Below are 19,102 nucleotides of genomic sequence, written 5' to 3'. Positions count from 1 at the left end.
GATCATACTTTGACAGTCTAACATGGCGTCGGAGCAGCACAGGTCCCTGCATAGTAAGCCATGAAGGTACCGAATATCCCGTAGTAGATCTCCGCGGATAGTTGAAGAGCCTTTCATGGGGAGTCACATTAGTAGCCGTTGAAAGCAATGATCTAATGGAATGCAGGGCATCAGGCAATACCATTTCCCACTGTGTATTCTTAAGGTTCCGGGGTGTCAAAGCCAACATAACTGCCTTCAGATCACCCCATTGTATCGTTCGCACTGTCCATTACCCTGGGGATTATACGGGGTAGTTCTGCTAGTAGAAATTCCCCGACTCTGGAGGTATTCCTTCAACTGGGAAGACATAAAAGAACTTCCCTGATCCGAATGGATATACGCAGGCATCCCAAAGATGACAAAAAGTTGAGTCAGACATTTGATAACTGTAGCAGCTGATACATCTGCACAAGGAAAAGCAAAAGGAAACCTTGAAAACTCATCCACAACAGTAAATATATATCGATTCTGAGTCGTTGAAGGAAGAGGCCCCTTATAATCAACGCTCAGACGTTCAAAGGGAGAAGTAGCCTTTATAAGATGAGCTCGTTGAGGCTTAAAGAAATTCGGTTTACACCGAGCACAGACAGAGCATGACGAAATCATCCGCTTGACGTCTTCAACTGAAAAGGGCAAATTCTTACTGCGTACGAAGTGTATCATCCTTGTAACACCAGGATGACACAAAGCATTATGAAGATTAATAAGTGTATCTCCATGAATCACAGAACAATAAGCCCTCGACAGTGCATCAGCAGCAACATTATCCTTCCCCGGACGATAGACTATATCAAAATGGTAGCATGCCAACTCAATCCTCCACCTCATTATTTTATCATTCTTAATCTTTCCAAAATGTTTGACATCAAACATGAAGGACACAGATTTTTGGTCAGTTACTAACGTAAAATGTCGCCCAGATAAATAATGTCTCCATTTACGCAGTGCTTCTACTATTGCGTACGCCTCTTTCTCTATTGATGAATGTCTCTTCTCACTATTGTTCAGAGTATGTGAGAAAAAGGCCACAGGTCTTCCATTTTGGTTCAGAGTAGCCCCAATTGCAAAATCGGAAGCGTCCGTCTCAATCGCAAAGGGAACCTGCTCATCAATAGAATGCACAACTGCTCCAAGGATATCCTTTTTAAGATTATCAAAACACATCCTGGCCTCCCATGATAGAGGATATGTCGTAACCCGAATAAGGGGCTGGATTTTCTGCGAGAAGTTTGCAATCCAATTAGAATAATAAGAAAACAGTCCAACAACTCGTTGCAAAGCCTTAGAGTTAGTAGGACAAGGTAAATCAATCAGTGGTCGCAGCCATTCTGGATCTGGTTTAATCTTGTTTCCCGAGATAATATACCCCAGTAAATTTACCTCAGTGGTCGAAAAGATACACTTCTCTTTATTAAAAGTTAAGCCAACCTTTTCCGCAGCTTGAAGGAATCTTTCTAAATTAAAATCATGCTCCACCCTTGATTTGCCACACACCGTGATGTCATCTAAATATGAAAAGGTGTCAGAAAGAGAGTTATCACTTATAAAAGCATCCATTGCCCGTTGAAAACAGGCGACACCGTTAGTAACACCAAATGGTACTCGGCAAAACTGATACAGCTTTCCACCAGCCTCAAAGGCCGTATATGGTTGGTCCCTCTTAACGATAGGAATCTGATGATAAGCACTCTTTAGGTCAATAGTGCTAAAAACCTTATATTGAGATACTTTATTGATAAGCTCATCAATCTTAGGCAGGGGGTACGCATCTAATTGAGTATACCTGTTATAGTTTGAGAGTAGTCTATCACCATTCGCTTCTTATGTCTCTCATTAGTGGTGACAACTACCTGTGCCTGCCAGGGCGAAAAACTAGGTTCAATGATTCCTTCCGATAAAAGACGTTGAACTTCAGAATTAATAAATTCTTTATCCTGACTGCTATACCTTCTTGACTTGGTAGCAATTGGCTTACAATCCGGCATCAAATTGGAAAAAAGTGATAATGGAGAAATGGATAAAGAAGTTAATCCACAAATAGACAAAGGTGGCTTAGTTCCTCCAAAAGAAAGACTGAGAGACTCATGTAATTGAAGTACATCATGACCAATCAAAATATCCGCACAGAGATTAGGCAGAACAGATAGGTATATATCAGTATACGTATTACCTAGGAGAATTAATTTCACAAGGCAACAACCAGCTACTTGTGAGGTGAGAGTCGTCTGAGCCATACACACCTGATAAGTAACAGGCAAAATTTTCAAACGCCTCTCCCTCACAAACTGAAGACTTATAAAGCTCTCAGTACTGCCCGTATCTATAAGTGTAAGAAGTCACACGACACCAGGTTATAGTCCAACAGCTTTATTTGAAATCACAAGCTTTCGGAGCGCTGCTCCTTCTTCAGGTGAAGTGGAGAAATGCATAAAGACACAGCTTATATAGTCAGAGAATCATGTCAGGTGTTTACAGGTAACCTTTCCAACTGCCATTTATCACACCTCGGCAGAGAGATAATCACAGCAGTCAAAGGTGTGAATGGTGTCCAAACAGGTCAGTCAGGGAAACATTACATCAAAGAACAATGAGGTGGGGTCACAAGGGGTCAAATATTGCAGATGCTGGGGTCTGTATGAAAACCAAAAAAAGACAAAAAACATTTTTTTTGGCTGGAAATCACAGCAGGTCCGGCCGCATCTGTGTAGAGAGAACAAGCCAATGTCGACTCGAGTCTGGATGACCCTGCATCAGGTGGGGTTACATGTAGCATGACATGAACCCAAGATCTCGGTTAAGGCCGTCCTCATGGGTGCGGAACTTGGCTATCAGTTTCTGCTCGACGATTTTGCGTTGTCGTGTGTCTCGAAGGCCACCTTGGAGAATGCTTACCCGAAGATCGGAGGCTGAATGTCCTTGACTGCTGAAGTGTTCCCCAACTGGGAGGGAACACTCCTGCCTGGTAATTGTTGCGCGGTGTCCATTCACCCGTTGTCGCAGTGTCTGCATGGTCTCGCCGACGTACCATGCTCCGGGGCATCCTTTCCTGCAACGTATGAGGTAGACAACGTTGGCCGAGTCACATGAGTATGTACCATGTACCTGGTGGGTGGTGTCCTCATGTGTGATGATGGTATCTGTGTTGATGATCTGGCATGTCTTGCAGAGGTTGCTGTGGCAGGGTTGTGTGGTGTCGTGGTCGCTGTTCTCCTGAAAGCTGGGTAATTTGCTGCGAACGATGGTCTGTTTGAGGTTAGGTGGCTGTTTGAAAGCGAGTAGTGGAGGCGTGGGGATGGCCTTAGCGAGGTGTTCATCGTCATCGATGACATGTTGAAGGCTGCGAAGAACATGGCGTAGTTTCTCCGCTCCGGGGAAGTACTGGACGACGAAGGGTATTCTGTTGGTTGTGTCCCGTGTTTGTCTTCTGAGGAGGTCTATGCGATTTTTCGCTGTGGCCCGTCGGAACTGTCGATCGACGAGTCGAGCGTCATATCCCGTTCTTACAAGGGCATCTTTCAGTGTCTGTAGGTGTCCATCGCATTCCTCCTCGTCTGAGCAGATCCTGTGTATTCGCAGGGCTTGTCCATAGGGGATGGCTTCTTTAACGTGGTTAGGGTGGAAGCTGGAGAAGTGAAGCATCGTGAGGTTGTCCGTGGGCTTGCGGTAGAGTGAAGTGCTGAGGTGTCCGTCTTTGATGGAGATTCATGTGTCCAGGAATGAGACTGATTCTGAGGAGTAGTCCATGGTGAGTTTGATGGTGGGATGGAACTTGTTGATGTTATCGTGTAGTCTTTTCAGTGATTCCTCGCCGTGGGTCCATAGGAAGAAAATGTCGTCGATGTATCTGGTGTATAGCGTTGGTTGGAGATCCTGTGCAGCGAAGAAGTCTTGCTCGAACTTGTGCATGAAGATGTTTGCGTATTGGGGTGCGAATTTGGTCCCCATGGCTGTTCCGTGTGTTTGGGTAAAGAACTGGTTGTCGAAGGTGAAAACATTGTGGTCAAGGATGAAGCGGATGAGCTGTAGGATGGCGTCTGGAGATTGGCTGTTGTTGGTGTTGAGTACTGAGGCTGTCGCAGCGATGCCGTCATCGTGGGGGATACTGGTGTAGAGTGTCGAGACGTCCATCGTGGCGAGGAGTGTTCCTGGTTCAACTGGTCCGTGGGTGCTGAGCTTCTGTAAGAAGTCTGTAGTGTCGCGACAGAAGCTGGGGGTTCCCTGTACGATGGGTTTCAGGATGCCCTCGACATATCCAGAGAAGTTCTCACACAGGGTTCCGTTGCCGCCAACTCAACCGGCAACTCAACAGACTGATCAAAACCTTCGATCCAGACCTTCAAAGCATCCTACATGCTCTCATCCCACGTACTCCCCGCATGGGAGACTTCTACTGCCTCCCAAAGATACACAAAGCCAACACACCTGGACGTCCTATCGCATCAGGCAACGGAACCCTGTGTGAGAACTTCTCTGGATATGTCGAGGGCATCCTGAAACCCACTGACAATGCAGCACTCCCTCAGTGCTGGAGTGTCGGCCTGGATTATGTGATCAAGTCTCATTGAGTGGGACTTGAACCCGCGACCTTCTGATTCAGAGGCAAGAGTGCCATGGCTAACAACACCGAACAACGCGATCCTCACTAATCTTACATGCCGCAAATTCAACCAATTGGAAGTCGATTGCGCCGGAGCTTAGTCCAGAGTTTTATTTACACAAGGATTGCTCTTCACATTACAGCTTCAGAGTTGGTGTGCCCTTTACAACTGCCATGCTAGACAAGAAAATTGTATGGAATGGTATTTGGTATTTAATAGTAATGATATAACGAGGCTTGTTTTGAATAAAGGCCAAAAATTCAAAGACAGAGAAACAATATCGTTAATACAGCGCCTTAACAAAGTGCAACAGTTCAAAGCTCCTCGCACAGTGAACTACATTTGAAGTGTCGACACTGTTGCTACACAATCCACCAACATTCACCAACAGCAATGAGATAATAACAGAAAACGCTGGAAAAACTCAGCAGGCCAGGCATCATCCGTGGAGAGAGAAACAGAGTCAACGTTTCAGGTCGAAACCCTTCTTCAGAACTGAGAAAAAAAAGGCAGGAAATGAAACAGATTAAAAGGCAGTTTGGGGGCTGGGAAATGGGGGAGGGGATGAAAGAAGAGTCGTTAAGAGATATTCAAGGTGAGATGAGATGGTAATAGGACAGGTAAAGAAACAAACAATGGCTCTAGTTAATCTGCTTTTTTTGGTGGTGTTCACTGAAGCAGGACTATTGGTGAGCATGCTGGGAGAACTCTCTGCTCTTCTCTGACTCGCGCAATGGGATCGTTAACATCCAAGGCAGGTGGGCTCCCTCGGCACTGCACTGGAAGGGTCAGCCTGGATCATGCACTCAGGTCCGATCATGGGCCTTCTGATCGGGAGGGCAGAGCGCTGCCAACTTGACACAATCTTGAATGACAGTGCACTCAGGCCAGGGCAAAGCAAGCTCTCACATGTTTCAGGAGAGGGCTGGTAATTAGGCGTTTAGCAGCAGCCTCAAGAATGAGTTTGAATGGCAAGGAATTGTTTGAGGAACTGATGAGCTCGGTATCAGTAAAAACATAGAAACATAGAAGATAGGAGCAGGAGTCGGCCATTCGGCCCCTCGAGCCTGCTCCGCCATTCAATGCGATCATGGCTAATCATCCAAATTCAGTACCCTGTCCCTGCCTTCTCCCCATATCCCTTGATCCCTTTAGCCTCAAGAAATATATCCAACTCCTTCTTGAATATATTTAATGAATTGGCCTCAACTGCCTTCTGTGGTAGAGAATTCCACAGGTTCACCACTCTCTGGGTGAAGAAATTCCTCCTCATCTCTGTCCTAAATGGCTTACCCCTTATCCTTAGACTGTGACCCCTGGTTCTGGACTCCCCGACCATCGGGAACATCCTTCCTGCATCTAGTCTGTCCAGTCCTGTCAGAATTTTATAAAGAAAAGGTCTCTCATCAAAATAATTCCATTTTCTATTTGTCAGCCGTACTGGGCTTTCTTGAGTTAAGGGAATCGCAACAGTTTGTAGGAACATGAAACGCCAAAAGAGATTGTGCAGTTTTACTCACCTCATCCCCATAATTCCCAGGCTCCTCCATTACCAGCCCCAGGTATGTTCTGTCGCACCAGCCAGAGAGAATAGTGGTATACAGTCGGGAGGGAGTGGCCCTGGGAGTCCTCAACATTGACTCCAGGCTCCTTGAAGTCTCATGGCTCCAAGTCAAGCATGGGTAAGGAAACCTCCTGCTGATTACCACCTACCACCCTCCCTCAGCGGATGAATCAGTACTCCTCCATCTCAAACACCACTTGGAGGAAGCACTGAGGGCAGCAGGGGCACAGAATGTACTCTGGGTGGGGGACATCTCAAGGTCCTTGCCCTTCAAATGGCCACAGAGTCTCACTCCACCTTAAGGCTGCCATCTTCCTCATCCATGCATCCCAGCTTGGACCTTCCACTCCTCCGACCCTGGCGCCCCTCCATCTGCCGCACTGTCCAAGTCCTTCAGCTAGCATGCCCCCCCCCCCCCACCCCGCAGCCTGGATCTCCCTCCCTGGCCCTCTTCCCCTTGCTATCTCCCTCGCTATCTTCAGAAGCCTCCTCAAAACTTATCTCGTTGACCATGCATTCAAATGCCACATCCCAGCCTCACTCCACTTCCTGCTCAGTGTCCATGTATCTACTCTAAAGTGACCGGAGACATTTTCATAGAATCATAGAATGATACAGCACAAATTCGTCCCATCATGCCTTTACTGGCTCTTTGAAAGAACTATCCAATTGGCCCCATTCCCTGGCCTTATCCTCATAGCCCTGCAAACTTTTCCCCTTCAAGTATTTATCCAATTGCTTTTGAAAGTTATGATAGAATCTGCTTCCACCTGTTGTGTGAGAGGTGTTGAAGGGATAATTACTAGTCCTAGCCCTTTTCAGGCTACCCCGGATCAGGCGTATTCCCCAGATGTTCACCTTCAACTAAAGTTAGAGATAGCCGAAGCCTATAAGATGTTTAATTGGGTCTAAAGGTCCAGACTATCTCTCCCTAAAGGAAAGGAATGACTTGAAGATGTTACCATCCTCCAGAAAGCACTTTTAATAAGTTTAACTAGACTGTAGCCTTCCAGATATTATGAGTGTCCAGAATACTCCCCCAGAATTCTGTAACTCCTCACCAAAGAGTGTACAGAGATTGAGTTCACGAGTTTGATACAGAAGTACTCTGAGACAATTCTAAAAAAATATAGATTTATTAAAGAACCGACATGTAGTTAACAGCTTTAACTACAATCGCAACTTTAACAGTTCAAAATACAAATAGCTTACAATTCTTATTATCAGAGATCCTTATTCTCAAATGTTACATTTTTACATTTCTTACTTATTTCTAATCCAGGATAGCCACCAAAATCAAATAAAAGTACCCTTTTGATCCCGAAACTCAAAGAGTTAAAACTTACAGAGCCTGCCTCTGAAGAGTGAGAGAATTGCTTTGCCCCTTTCAGCGACTTCTGGCTTCCTATCTGAAAGTTCTATATTTTATACCCTTTCTCTGTGGTATATCCTTTGAAGTTTTCTGCTGATGTAAGCTAATCATCTCTAGTCATATTTCTGTTGACTTTTTTTCTATTCTTACTGTCAATTCAACTGTTAGCTTGCAGAATTTTGTTGGCTATGTAGGTGTTCAAAGCTTATCATAAAAAACAATTATAACAGATGCATTTATTTGATGCCATTCTTACGAAGGGCTTCTATTCATTTCTTAAATCACCTTAGCTGGTTGGAAGCAGACTTCGTGTCTCCTTTGTGTTCCAAGTTCAATAAAAAAAACCATGTGATTACTTGGTGCATCTATTGATATCATATCTACAAAGTCTTCTGTTTGTATATTTTACAACATGCAAATTAAAACCACTTCAACCGGATGCACCATTGTCCCCCTAGCTACCTCAATGGTTATATTATAGATGCTGTGTCTCCTTGTTTCATTTGATGTGAGATTTATGAAGGCATGTGGTTCTTTAATGTTCTGAGTTTCTGTTTCCCGAAGTGTTGTTTTATGACACCTTATGCCCATTAATGTGCCTGTTTACAAAGTGTTTCTTTAAAACAATTCAACTGGGTAAATCTTATTATGTTCCTTCCAAAGCTTAGACTTTCTGGAAGCGCCAATGGTTTGCTTCAATAGGGCCATTGTTTCATTGTCAACAACCCATTCCCATTTCAAAAGCTTGTATGGTGTTTACAGCTTTGTGTTAACAACTGATCTTATCTCAAAGGCCTGTATTCTGTTTACAGCTTTGTGTCGTTGAGGCTGTTAGATCTTTAAACCCAGTTTTCATGTTTTAATAAAGTCAAAATTCCGTTCATAGGATGGTGTATCTCTTGGAATATGGTTATTTCCTTTACAGTGTAAGTAGAGGTGTACCAATGTAAGGGGTTGTGTTTTAGTATATCATTGAATATAATAACCAGACATTTCAGTATTTCCTAATCCTCAAACTTGTATTAGAGGTAAAGGATGTACGGCAATATTCTATAATACCTCCACAAGGCAAGGCCAGCATTTATTGCCCAACCCTAATTGCCCATGAGAAGGTGGCAAGCTGTCTCCTTGAACCGCTGCCGTCTGTGTGGTGAAGCTACTCCCACAGTGTATTACTGTTTTCCGTTTGATACAAGTGAGCGGCAGTTAAGAGTCAACCACATTGTTTTGGGTCTGGAGGCATGTGTAGGCCAGACTGGGTAAGGAAATTTGCAGATTTAAGTTTTTACAACAATCCGGTAGTTTCACTATTACTGATACTGGTTTTTTAATTCCAGAATTATTTAATTCACTGAATTTAAATTCCCGTCGCATCTCCGGATCATTGGTCCAGGCCTATGGATTACTGGTCCAGTAACACAACCACAATGCAGCTATACCCCTGAGATGACAATATCCTACAATACGTCCACATAAGGGCAATAGGATATGTGACAGTATCCTACAAAAACCCTACAAAAGGTATCATAGAAAGTGTAAACTTTAGTTGGACTATCTCTGGCAATTGACTTATTTTTAAGTTTTTCTAAAGTACTTACAGACCCAGCCTATTTTCCAATATATCACTTTCAGCAAAACTTGACTTTTCCAATTTAGATAGATGCGAACCAAATCAAATTTTAATTTGCGATGATCAAATTAAACCCCAATTTTGCTTGTAATCTCTGTGTAACAAGTAGATGTTTGATAATTAGAAGTGAAAGGTAATAATGCCACTTTCAGATGTGCGATGCCTTTAGGGAAGCATCTATTAGGCTGAAGGGTTTCTAATAAACTACTGGGACGTGATTCAGTTAAATGAGATCCTTTCATTTTTGAAGCAAATTCCCTTCACGGGTTTTGAACTTTTTTGATTTCCCCTTCAATGTCCCGGGCTCCTCATTCACCGACAGTGCTATACTTGCCTTAGTGGGACGCATGCAACATAAAGAGTAAACAGCTCATCACTCAACCAACAGCAGAGGTCCCTGGCTTTGACCTCCCTCGAAGACAGTGGACGGCGCTCATTCGAATCCGCACAGGGCGTGGACGATGTGGCCACCTGCTCGTTCATTCGTTCATGGGATGTGGGCGTCGCTGGCAAGACCAGCATTTATTGCCCATCCCTAATTACCCTTGAGAAGGTGGTGGTGAGCCACCTTCTTGAACCGCTGCAGTCCGTGTGGTGAAGGCACTCCCACGGTGCTGTTAGGGAGGGAGTTCCAGGATTTTGACCCAGCGACAATGAAGCAACGGCCGATATATTTCCAAATCAGGATAGTATGTGACTTGGAGGGGAACTTGGACGTGTTCCCATGCACCTGCTGCCCTTGTCTTTCTAGGTGGAAGAGGTCGCGGGTTTGGGAGGTGCTGTCGAAGAAGCCTTGGTGAGTTGCTGCAGTGCATCTTGTAGATGGTACACACTGCAGCCACAGTACGCCGGTGGTGGAGGGAGTGAATGTTTAAGGTGGTGGATGGAGTGCCAATCAAGCGGGCTGCTTTGTCCTGGATGGTGTCGAGCTTCCTGAGTGTTGTTGGAGCTGCACTCATCCAGGCAAGTGGAGAGTATTCCATCACACTCCTTACTTATGCCTTGTAGATGGTGGAAAGGCTTTGGGGAGTCAGGAGTTGAGGCACTCGCCGCAGAATACCCAGCCTCTGACCTGCTCTTGTTGCCACAGTATTTATGTGGCTGGTCCAGTTAAGCTTCTGGTCAATGGTGACCCCCCAGGATGTTGATGGACAACAGGCGCATGGGAACACCACCACCTCCAAGTTCCCCTCCAAGTCCCAGGACAAGTGAAAGATGAGGGACGACCTGAAGTGCGACTGTGGTCATGAGTCCCAGACCATGGAACGGGTCACACCGACCTGCCCACTAAGATCTTGTGAGGAATGGAACTTGGTGAACCCAACTGCAGGAAGGCAAACTGAGGCAGAGGTTAGGTTGCAAAAACAAAGATAGACTTTACTTGAAATAAACAAAATAACAACAGCACAGATACAGGCTAGCAGGCCGGCAAGAGGATCACAAGGCAGTGAAACTCAAGACTGAGCAATGAACATAAACTAAGCACCACTTAAATAGCAGGCATATAACCATGCACAGGTGAGTACAATTAGGAATAAAGAAGGAAACAATTAAGAGTTCATGGTGCCCTCTGGTTGCGAGGCGAGGCAGAACCTGGGTCATTCCTGACAGGACCCCCCCCCTAGGAACGGCCCCTGACGTTCCCCCAGAAGGTCCATGGCGACGACGAAGAAAGTTCTGCACTAAATCGCGATCCAGGATGTTCCGGTCCGGGACCCAGGAGTGTTCCTCCGGACCATATCCCTCCCAGTCCACCAGGAACTGGAGGCCCCCGCGAACCCTGCGAGAGTCCATCAGGCGACGGACCGTGTACGCAGGCTGGCCTTCGATGATGTGGGGAGCAGGAGGAGGCCTCGTGGCGGGCACCAGGGAACTGATGGCCACTGGCCGGAGCCGGGAGACGTGGAAGGTAGGATGAATCCGCATGGAGCGGGGCAGCTGGAGACGGTAGGACACCGGGTTGACTTTCCTCAACACCGTGAAGGGACCGATGAAACGGGGCGCCAGCTTGCGGGGCTCCACTCGCAGCGGGAGATCCTGCATAGAAAGCCAGACCCTCTGACCAGGACGGAATGAAGAAGCCGGTCTGCACTGCTTGTTGGCCTGGATCCGTCGTTGCCGAGAAGCCCGTTGTAAGGCCAGCCGTGTTCTCCTCCAGGTCCGTCGACAGGGCTGGACAAACTTCTCCGCGGAGGGAACCCCCACCTCGAGCGCCTGCTCCTGGAACAGTGGAGGCTGAAAACCGAACTGGCACTCGAATGGCGACATTCCTGTGGGGGAGCAGTGCAAGGTGTTGTGTGCGTACTCCGCCCAGACGATGTGACGATTCCAGGTTGCAGGGTTAGCGGACACGAGACACCTCAGGGTTGTCTCCAGGTCTTGGTTGATCCGTTCTGTTTGACCGTTGGGCTTCCACCCTCAGTCTAAGGAAAGGCTGACAGTAGCTCCAATGAGCTTATAGAAAGCTCTCCAAAACCGGGAGACGAATTGTGGACCACAGTCAGAGACGATGTCAAGAGGCAAACCGAACAACCTGAAAACATGCTGGACCATGAGCTCGGCTGTCTCTTGGGCTGAGGGAAGCTTGGGCAAGGGCAGAAAGCGATAGGCTTTGGAGAAGCGATCTACGATGACCAGAATGACAGTGTTGCCTTGAGATGGTGGAAGGCCTGTGATGAAATCCACAGCGAGGTGTGACCAGGGGCGGGTGGGAATGGGGAGAGGATGCAGCAAACCCTGGGGGCGAGATCGAGGGTTCTTGTTTCATGCACAAATAGCACAAGCTGCCACGAACGCCTTTACGTCCTTCTCCATGGTGGGCCACCAGAACCTTCTGCGAAGGAACTCCAGGATGTGCCTGGATGACCGGTGAGTCGCGACGAATGCCCCCACTGCAGAACTTGTGAACGTGCCGTGTTGGGAACAAAAAGGCGACCTGGTGGGCCGTTGCTAGGGTCTGCCTCCCTCTGTTGCGCCTTTCTGACCAGCGTCTCGATCCCCCAGCGAACCGGTGCTACAATTCGAGAATGGAAGAATAGGTTCTGGTTGTCTCTCCCGCTCGGGTGGATCAAATTGCCTGGAGAGAGCATCAGGCTTGAGATTCTTGGATCCTGGACGATATGACAGGACAAAGTCGAAACGATTAAAAAACAGTGCCCAGCGAGCTTGACGAGAGTTAAGCCGTTTGGCCTCCTGGATATAGGCCAGATTCTTATGGTCTGTCCAGACAATGAACGGGTGTTTAGACCCCTCCAACCAATAAGAACATAAGAAGTAGGAGCAGGAGTAGGCCATACGGCCCCTCGGGCCTGCTCCGCCATTCAATAGGATCATGGCTGATCCGAATCTAGACTCACGTCCACTTCCCTGCCCTCTCCCCGTAACCCCTAATTCCCTTATCTGCTAGGAAACTGCCTATCTCCATTTTAAATTTATTTAATGTTGCAGCTTCCACAGCTCTCTGAGGTAGCAAATTCCATAGATTTACTACCCTCTGAGTGAAGAAGTTTCTCCTCATCTCAGTTTTGAAAGGGCAGCCCCTTATTCTTAGATTATGCCCCCTAGTTCTAGTCTCACCCATCAGTGGAAACATCCTCCCCGCATCCACCCGATCAAGCCCCCTCACAATCTTATATGTTTCGATAAGATCGCCTCTCATTCTTCTGAACTCCAATGAGTAGAGTCCCAACCTACTCAACCTTTCCTCATACGTCAACCCCCTCATCTCCGGAATCAACCGAGTGAACCTTCTCTGAACCGCCTCGAGAGCAAATATATCTTTTCTTAAATATGGAAACCAAAACTGCACGCCGTATTCCAGGTCTGGCCTCACCAATACCCTGTATAACTGCAGCAAGACTTCCCTGTTTTTATACTCCATCCCCCTTGCAATAAAAGCCAAGATTCCATTGGCCTTCCTGATCATCTGCTGCACCTGCATACTAACTTTTTGTGTTTCATGCACCAGGACCCCCAGATCCCTTTGTACTGTAGCACTTTGCAGTTTCTCTCCATTTAGATAATAACTTGCTCTTTGATTTTTTCTGCCAAAGTGCATAACCTCACACTTTCCAACATTATATTGCATCTGCCAAATCTCTGCCCACTCACTTAGCCTGTCTATGTCCTTTTTCAGGTTTATGTCATCCTCACTCATTGCTTTCCCTCCCATCTTTGTATCGTCGGCAAACTTGGATATGTTGGATATGGTCGAAGGTTGTTTTTGTGACTGGAAGCCTGTGGCCAGTGGGGTACCACAGGGATCGGTGCTGGGTCCCTTGCTGTTTGTGGTCTACATTAATGACTTGGATATGAATGTAAAGGGTATGATCAGTAAGTTCGCGGATGATACAAAAATTGGTAGGGTGGTAAATAGCGAGGAGGGTAGCCTCAATCTGCAGGACGATATAGATGGGTTGGTCAGATGGGCGGAACAGTGGCAAATGGAATTTAACCCGGAAAAGTGCGAGGTGATGCACTTTGGGGGGGGACTAACAAGGCAAAGGAATACACAATGAATGGTAAGACCCTAGGCAAGACGGAGGGTCAGAGGGATCTGGGTGTGCAAGTACACAGATCCCTGAAGGCGGCGGAACAGGTGGATAAGGTGGTAAAAAAGGCATATGGGATACTTGCCTTCATTAGCCGAGGCATTGAATATAAGAGCAAGGAGGTTATGATGGAGCTGTATAAAACACTGGTTAGGCCACAGCTGGAATATTGTGTGCAGTTCTGGTCGCCACACTACAGGAAGGATGTGATCGCGTTAGAGAGGGTGCAGAGGAGGTTCACCAGGAGGTTACCAGGGCTGGAGCGCTTCAGCTATGAGGAGAGACTGGGCAGGTTGGGTTTGTTTTCCTTGGAGCTGAGGAGGCTGAGGGGGGACATGATTGAGGTGTACAAAATTATGAGGGGCATAGATAGGATAGGAGCTTTTTCCCTTAGTAGAGGGGTCAATAACTAGGGGGCATAGATTCAAGGTAAAGGGCGGGAGGTTTAGAGGGGATTTGAGAAAGAACTTTTTCACCCAGAGGGTGGTTGGAGTCTGGAACTCACTGCCTGAAAGGGTTGTGGAGGCAGAAACCCTCACAACATTTAAGAAGCATTTGGATGTGCACTTGAAATGCCATAGCATACAAGGCTACGGGCCAAATGCTGGAATATGGGATTAGATTAGACAGGGCTTGATGGCCGGCGCGGACACGATGGGCCGAAGGGCCTCTATCCGTGCTGTATTACTCTATGACTCTATGACTCTATGTTGCACTCGGTCCCTTCCTCCAAATCGTTAATATAGATTGTAAAGAGTTGGGGTCCCAGCACTGACCCCTGCGGAACACCACTAGTTACTGATTGCCAGCCCGAGAATGAACCATTTATCCCAACTCTTTGTTTTCTGTTAGATAGCCAATCTTCCACCCATGCCAGTATATTACCCCCAATCCTGTGATTTCTTATCTTGATCAGTAATCTTTTGTGTGGAACTTTGTCAAATGCCTTTTGGAAGTCCAAATACACCACATCCACTGGTTCCCCTTTATCCACCCTGTATGTTACATCCTCAAAGAATTCGAGCAAATTTGTCAAACATGACTTCCCCTTCATAAAACCATGCTGACTCTGTCCTATTAAATTATGTTTATCCAAATGCTCTGTTACTGTTTCCTTAATAATGGACTCCAACATTTTGCCAACCACAGATGTTAGGCTAACTGGTCTATAGTTTCCAGCTTTTTGTCTACTTCCCTTCTTAAATAAGGGTGTTACATTAGCAGTTTTCCAATCTGCCGGGACCTTTCCCGAGTCCAGGGAGTTCTGGAAAATAATCACCAATGCATCCACAATCCCTGCAGACACTTCTCTCAAGACCCTAGGATGTAGGCCATCAGGTCCGGGGGATTTATCCGCCTTAAGTCCCATTATTTTACTGAGTACCATCTCCTTAGTGATTTTAATCGTCTTTAGCTCCTCCCCCCCCCCCCCCCATTGCCCCCTGTTTGTCCAGTGTTGGGATATTTTTAGTGTCCTCTACTGTAAAGACTGATACAAAATATTTGTTCAGTGTCTTTGCCATCTCCATGTTCCCCACCATTAGTTTCCCGGTCCCATCCTCTAAGGGACCAACGTTCACTTTAGCCACCCTTTTTCTTTTTATATAGCTGTAGAAACTCTTGCTATCTGTTTTTATATTTTTTGCTAGTTTACTTTCATAATCTATCTTCCCTTTCTTAATTAATCTTTTAGTTATTGTTTGCTGGCTTTTAAATGCTTCCCAATCTTCTATCCTCCCACTAGATTTGGCTACTTTATATGCCCTTGTTTTCAGTCGGATACTATCCTTTATTACTTTACTAAGCCACAGATGGCTGTCTTTTCTTTTACTCCCCTTTTTCCTCAGTGGAATATATTTATCTTGAAAGATGTGAAATATCTCCTTGAATGTAGACTGCTGGTTTTGTACCGTCTTACACTTTAATCTGTTTTCCCAGTCCACTTTAGTCAATTGTACTCTCATACCTTCATAGTCTCCTTTATTTACGCTCAGTATGCTGGTTTGAGATCCAACTCTCTCACCCTCAAACTGAATTTGGAATTCAACCATGTTATGGTCACTCATTCCAAGGGGATCCTTTACTAGGACATTTTTTTATTAATCCTGTTTCATTACACAGGACCAGATCTAAGATTGCCTGTCCCCTGGTTGGTTCAATTACATACTGCTCAAGGAACCCATCCCTAATACACTCTATGAACTCTTCCTCAAGGCTGCCATGCCCAATTTGATTAGTCCAGTCAATATGAAAGTTAAAATCCCCCATGATTATAGCTGTTCCCTTATTACAAGCCCCAACTATTTCCTGATTTATACTCCGACCAACAGTGTTGCAACTGTTAGGAGGCCTATAGACTACGCCCACTAGTGACTTTTTCCCCTTCTTATTCCTTATCTCCACCCAAACTATTTCACTATCCTGATCCTTTGACCCAATATCATTTCTGACTATTGCAGTGATTCCATCCTTGATTAACATAGCAACCCCACCTCCCTTTCCTTCCTGTCTGTCCTTCCTAATTGTCAAATACCCTTGTATGTTTAGTTCCCAGTCATGATTATCTTGCAGCCATGTTTCCGTAATGGCCACCAGATCATACCCATGTGTAGTTATTTGTACCGTCAACTCTTCAATTTTGTTACGAATGCTGCGTGCATTCAGATAAAGAACTTTCAAATATGTTTTCTGACAATTTATTCCTGCTTTTACCCCTTTTACTACTTTACCTTTACCATTATACATTCTGTCCCTTCCTGACACGCTCTGGTTTTTAATTCCCCCACTGCTACCTTGCTCTATTGCCTTCTCCGCTGTCATTTTTATTTTTCGCTCTCTTAAAACCTCCCCCCCACTAATTAGTTTAAAGCCCTCTCTACAGCCCTAGTTATGCGATTCGCCAGGACTCTAGTCCCAGCACTGGCCAAGTGAAGTCCGTCCCAACACGGAGCCGGATTTCCTCGAGCAGCCAACACTTACTGCAAATGTGATCGCCGTGAGCATCAATGGTGTCCACCAGCTCCCACATATTGCAGCAGTAACACATCACCTGATCTCCCATTCTATGTAATTAATTACATTTATTAATATTATTCTTAAATACCCTCTGCCCCGATTCTAGATGATGAATATCACACCTTAGAAACTGTAAACCACAGAGTTTAAGCTTAAAAAAAAGAGAGAAATACTCACCAACCAATCACTTACCCGCTTTCTGGTGATGTCACACTTGGATTACTTTTTACCTCTCTCCTTCCCTCTGAGGTCCGAGACTGGAGATTGGTACGCCTTACCTGGGTCTCTGAAGCCTTTTAAAGCTTCCCGCTCACGCCTCCCGCCGACACCCGTGGTCTGAGGCCTTACCTGGGCCTCTGAAGCCTTTTAAAGCTTCCCGCTCGCGCCTCCCGCCGACACCCATGGTCTGAGGCCTTACCTGGGCCTCTGAAGCCTTTTAAAGCTTCCCGCTCGCGCCTCCCGCCGACACCCGTGGTCTGAGGCCTTACCTGGGCCTCTGAAGCTTTTTAAAGCTTCCCGCTCGCGCCTCCCGCCGACACCCGTGGTCTGAGGCCTTACCTGGGCCTCTGAAGCTTTTTAAAGCTTCCCGCTCGCACCTCCCGCCGACACCCACGGTCTGAGGCCTTACCTGGGTCTCTGGGTCTCCACTCCTCCAGTGCCAACTTAACTGCTAGTAGTTCCCTGTTTCCAATATCGTAGTTTCGTTCTGCAGCAGTGAGTCGGCGAGAAAAGAAGGCACAAGGGTGCAGTTTGTTGTCGTTAGACCGCAGGGACAAAACGGCACCCACTCCTATATCAGAGGCATCCACCTTGACAATGAAGGGGAGTGAGGGATCCGGAATCACGAGGACAGGAGCAGACGTGAAGCGCCGCTTGTGGTCCTCGAAAGCCTGCGCAGCCTCAGCGGACCAACTGAACTGGGTGGAAGCGGTTTTGGTGAGGGCGTTGAGAGGGGCAGCAATGGTGCCGAAGTTCCTGATGAATCTTCGATAGAAATTAGCAAACCCCAAGAAACGTTGCACCTGTTTGAGAGAGGTGGGTGGTGGCCAATCTCGGACAGCTTGGGTCTTGCCAGGGTCCATTTGGATGTTGCCGCTGGAGATGATGAAGCCCAGGAATGAAACCGTGGAAACGTGAAACTCACACTTCTCAGTCTTGACAAACAAGAGGTTATTAAGCAGACGTTGCAGGACTTGCCTTACATGCTGGACATGATCGTGAAGAGTTTTGGAGAAAATGAGAATGTCATCCAGGTAGACAAAGACAAAGCGATTCAGCATGTCTCGGAGGACGTCGTTGATGAGCGCCTGGAACACAGCAGGGGCGTTGGCCAATCCAAAAGGCATGACCAGGTTCTCATAGTGCCCGGTAGGTGTGTTGAATGCGGTCTTCCACTCGTCCCCTTCGCGGACGCGGATGAGGTTGTAGGCGTTGCGGAGATCCAATTTTGTGAAGACTGTGGCTCCCTGTAGTAGCTCGAAGGCCGTCGACATGAGCGGAAGAGGATAACCGTTTTTTATAGTAATCTTGTTATGGCCACGGTAGTCGATGCAGGGGCGGAGACCTCCATCTTTCTTACTCACGAAGAAAAAACCGGCACCAGCAGGAGAGGTGGATGGACAGATGAAGCCAGCGGCGAGGGCGTCACGGATGTAATCCTCCATGGCGGCGGTCTCTGAAGTAGAAAGGGAGAAGATCCTACCCCTAGGTGGGCATGTCCCAGGCAGGAGGTCAATGGCACAGTCATATGGCCTATGAGGGGGAAGTGATGTGGCTCGAACCTTACTGAAGACCTCTTTTAAATCCTCATACTCGGGAGGCACTCGGGACAATTCAGAGTGCGATGGGGACGCCTGGGGCTGGGAAGGAGACTTGGCGCGAAGACAGGTGGTATGGCAGGCGGAGCCCCATTCCGTAAGCCGGCCAGCGGCCCAATCCATGCGAGGATTATGGCAGGCCAACCAAGGGTAACCCAGAACTAATGGAAACTTGGGAGAGTGGATAAGGGAGAATTGGGTGGTCTCGAAATGTTGTCCTTCCACGCCCAAACACAGGGGGGCAGTAAGATAGTGAATAGTTCCAGAGCCCAGGGGTCTTCCATCCAGGGCGACAACAGTGAGGGGGTGATCAGGATGGGTCAGGGGAATCTTGAGCTGTTTAGCTAAACCCAGGTTCATGAAGTTACCATCGGACCCAGAATCCACCAGGGCCTTAAGGTCATGTTGTTGATTGCCCCAGAAAAGGGAGGATGCCAGCAGGACCCTAGAAACAGTGGGGCCGGGAGGGATGGCTACGCTCATCTCAGGTCCCTCCGTCCTGGACGAGCCCTGG

Source organism: Somniosus microcephalus, chromosome 1 (assembly GCF_052327205.1).
Source record: "Somniosus microcephalus isolate GS21.2 chromosome 1, FLI_Smic_1.0, whole genome shotgun sequence".
NCBI classification, from domain to species: domain Eukaryota; kingdom Metazoa; phylum Chordata; class Chondrichthyes; order Squaliformes; family Somniosidae; genus Somniosus; species Somniosus microcephalus.
The sequence above is the reverse complement of the archived record's forward strand: the minus strand, read 5'-3'. Positions refer to the sequence as shown.